General features: G+C 39.6%; 1 protein-coding gene across 1 annotated transcript in view; it reads right to left on the reverse strand.

The window, feature by feature from the left end:
• col13a1 (collagen, type XIII, alpha 1) overlaps positions 1 to 4,088 on the reverse strand; it is a 150,233-nt gene that overhangs the window by 110,407 nt on the left and 35,738 nt on the right. The window lies entirely within an intron of this gene.

Genomic DNA, 4,088 nt, shown 5'->3' on the forward strand with positions numbered 1-4,088 from the left:
CTGTGGTAAAACCTTAAGGTCAGTGATCAGTGAATGGTCTCGTTCTACTTCCAAAACCACCTATCAAAATAAACAGTAATAGCTGACGAGGCATTCGACATCAACGGCAAAGACAAACAAAATGAAAAGCTTAATCACACAATGGGATCTGGTTTCGTACGGAGCTGGCCCAAATGAGAAAAGCAGGACTGGCTGCTAAAGAGGCAGATCACCTCCAGCTTAGAGAGTTATGGCTGGCAAGACATTCTCACATTCCTTTATCTCACCACTAGTGACCCCCTCCGAACTTACTGCCTTCACACACCTCCACCATGTAGAAACGAACAAACCTGAGCTGAAAGTAAAAACCTTCTCCGAGCACCGACACGTGACGTCCTCTGTGGCTCAGACAGAAGTTTGTAATACTGGTTACAGTAAAAACACAGTGTGAAATTCAGATTCTGCTACACTGCAGAGTAACAAAAATAGAAGTCTACGCGCAGAAGAGAATAATAAATCAGTCAGTCAGTCAGTCATCTGGTCCCAGTATTCATCTAAAATGTTCAAATGAATGCAAAATGTGGGAATCTGAGAAAATGCTATCTTTCTTCTCTTCTTTATCAAAACAAAACCCACCCAAATTCAAGACTTTCCAAACAGTTCCACCAAAACCATCCCAATTACAAAACCCATCAAACCTAAAAACTGCTGCCAACTCATCGCAACGTGGATAAAATAAAACCGCATGACTTCAAGACAAGAGAAGTTCAGAAAAACGAGCAGTGAACAGTTTTGACCGAGTCAACCATCTGCTGTTTAGCTGTTGTCCGAGGAACAAAAGAAAAGAGAGAAGAACAAAGGAAAATGGCAGCCATTGTTTGTGTCTGTCTCTCAGATCAGCAGAGTAGAAACACTAACACAGGGCTGCAGGTGGGGGAGCTGTGGAGATCTTTCATGCTCAGCGGTGTGAAACTCTAGTCGCTGCGACGACACGCTGGTGTCTGAACCCCATTTATTGACATCAAACCTCATAATCCAGATGAGCGGTCGTCACAAGTGAACAGACAAAAGGGGGTCAACTGTGAACGAGCAAGGCTAAAGATGAGACAACATGTAAAGCTTTCAATTTAACAGTTAAAGGAGCCATGGAGGTTTTTGGCCACATGATACAGCTGTGAAGATGATTTTGAAGGTACAAGACCTTTTGCCGGTCTTATTTTTAGTAAGAAACCCTAAGACCAGAAGGACCTTGAACCTTCAGACTGAACCCTTGGTAACTTGAATGTACTTTTGAAAAGTCTGATACTTGATTGGTTCATCTGTCATTTTAATGAAAATGTAAAAAGAGTTTAAGCTGGTCTGAAGCAAGACATTATTTTTGACAGACATTAATTTCTACAACTGAGAAGTACYGACTTTCAAGTCCTCTAAGAGACACTACATATTATGTTTAAGATATAAAAAGTAGATAAATTTGAGAAGGCAGCCCACTCAAGGAAAAAAAAGACAAAAATAAACATCCTGCTCACATTCCAATGCATAATCAACATATGCACTATACAGAGCCTCTCTACAAATRATACAAAGTTTTGAAAGAGCTCAAAAAACAGCCAGCCAAAAAAATCATCAGAAACTCAAACCGTGTCCTCACAAGAACATGAAAAACATTTATCTAAGTGACTTCCCTTCTATTCAAACACCAAGAAAATGACAAATACAGCCACAGTGTGCTTGTAGTAACTGTCGTTCATGTGAGAGAGAACAATAAATCAAGTTAAGTGTGTAACTAATGTCCCCATTGAGTCACAACGTTCTACTGTCCCACAAGAAAACACATCAGCACACCAAGTGATTGTGTGAAACCCAGTGTCAGTGTATGGGAGAGGCTGGAAGAGTCTCTGCACGCTAAACCTCAGGAACAGTYGGTGTTATCCTTATGAAAGATTAATGGCGCCATAGTGCACCATAGCTGTCAAGCATGTGATTAGCTCATTTTTGTTAGACATGATGGAAGCTCATTATGCTGCTATCATCRTTTAATCCTCTGGCTACAAGTTTTTCAAACATTTTTCATATTTGGAAGGTTTAAAGTTTGAGTTCTTTGATAGAACAGTTGAGTTTTTTATATAGATAACGCGTAACAACCCATAACCTAACCCCCGCTTGCTATTTTCAGATTTTGTTTTCCACCATGTCAAAGTCAATGTGACCTAAACAAACATATTGAAATGAAAGCTGTTGCTAAATGTGGGGCAGTGTGTTTATTTACCCCCCATTAGCCTTTTCCATTCCAGATGCATGAACATTCTGGGAACCACAGCCAACATTCACCGCAGGTTTCATTTATCCAGAAACCATTAAAAGACAACAGCTCCAGTGACTGGACACACCTGCCACACCACACAGTGACGCCAAACTTAAACTTATGTTAGCCACAAAAACAACTTSATTTACTGTATTTATTTACTTATTTCAGTTTCATCCATCTTGTTATAGTTTTGCTGCTGTGTTTGGGACCATTGTCCTGTTCCAGCATACCTTTGATGGCCATGCATTTCACTTAAGATTACTTTGGTTGAAGGAGGAGGTCAAGTTGACTCAATGACTGCACAGTGCCCAGGTCCTTTGGCTGCAAAGCCCCAATCATCAGCCCTACTGTGTTTGGTTTTCTTCAAATACAACACAATGCATTATGGGTAAGATTTTGTTTACTTCAGTCTAATCCCAGATAGCAAAATATGATTGAATCAACATTAAAATATGATTAGGCATGTATATTGAATCCATGTTGAAATTATACAAAAAGTGGTGACTCAAAGTGATTCAACCTCTCCTCCTCCCCACCCTTCTCCTCCGAAAGGGGGGAGGAAGATGAGGAGCGGGTGTGCAACAAACAGCATACGTTGATTCAACATTGATGAGACTTTGGCATTTCAATCATTAGAATTCGACCATGAAACAACTTTGATTTGATTGATCATATTTTCAACATTTCTTGATGGCCAGAATAGGATGAATGTTTGATGGTTGATTCACCATTTGTCGACCTTAACCAAAAATCCTTAACTCCTGGTGTCCTTCATCTAAAGGACACCAGGTTTGATTGAAAGCTCAGTGTCTCTTCGCGGAGAGTAATGGGCCCACCTATGAGGATTGACACACATGGATTTTTACCCATCCCCTTTCACCAATACCAACAAAAAATCTACTTTTTTGACCATAATTCAACGTTGAATTAACATCTTTTGCTATCTGGGATCTGTCCAAAAACAGGATTTCAGAAGATTTGTGGTTTATTTAAATCCAACTTTACAAACCAGAGTCATGCTGCTATCTTTTCCTAGAAAAGTCTTTCTCCTGGCAACCTTCCAAACAAGACATTCTGTTTTTACTGTCTTTTTCTGTTTGTCCTGTCATAAACCTTAACTTTTAGCTTCCTAGCTAAGGCCTGTATAGTCTGAAATGGAGCTCTTGGGATTTTGTCTTTTCTCCAGGCAATTACATGGTCTGAACTTGATGAATTTTTGATGCTCACTCCAGGGAAGACTGGTAACTGTTTTAAAAGTTTCCCATTTGTGATTAAGCATTCTCTCTGTAGAACGAAGAACTCCAAATTATTTAGAAATGACTTTTAACCCTTACCAGATTAATGGGTGCCATAATTGCTTCTCGAAGATCAATGCTATGTCTTTTCACGCTGGCATTGTGTTAACACAGAACCACAACTCCTGTATGTATACAGGTGGTCACAGTTGCTGATGATCAGTTAATTAAGTGCAAATGATCAATAGAACCTGACTGCTACTACCCCTCTAAAACCAAAAAATTTAAGTTTTTTTAAAATAACTAAGGAAATGGTGGGATCTAGTGTATGTTTTGAAAGAAACAATAACTACCTGAAAAAATAACAGTGTGGTAAATTTGGATTTAAAGATTTGMTTAAGCTCAGCTGCTATTTCTCTTGCCTGTCATGGATTAGAGGGGGAGGGGACATCAGTAGAGTTCTCGTGCTCAGCCTTTTGGATTAGTTTCAGTCATTGCTTCCCCACTCAGCTGGTGATGTCACAAAGTAAACAATAGAAACACACACACACACACACACACACACA

The sequence above is a fragment of the Austrofundulus limnaeus genome, unplaced genomic scaffold (genome assembly GCF_001266775.1).
Source record: "Austrofundulus limnaeus strain Quisiro unplaced genomic scaffold, Austrofundulus_limnaeus-1.0 Scaffold0, whole genome shotgun sequence".
NCBI classification, from domain to species: domain Eukaryota; kingdom Metazoa; phylum Chordata; class Actinopteri; order Cyprinodontiformes; family Rivulidae; genus Austrofundulus; species Austrofundulus limnaeus.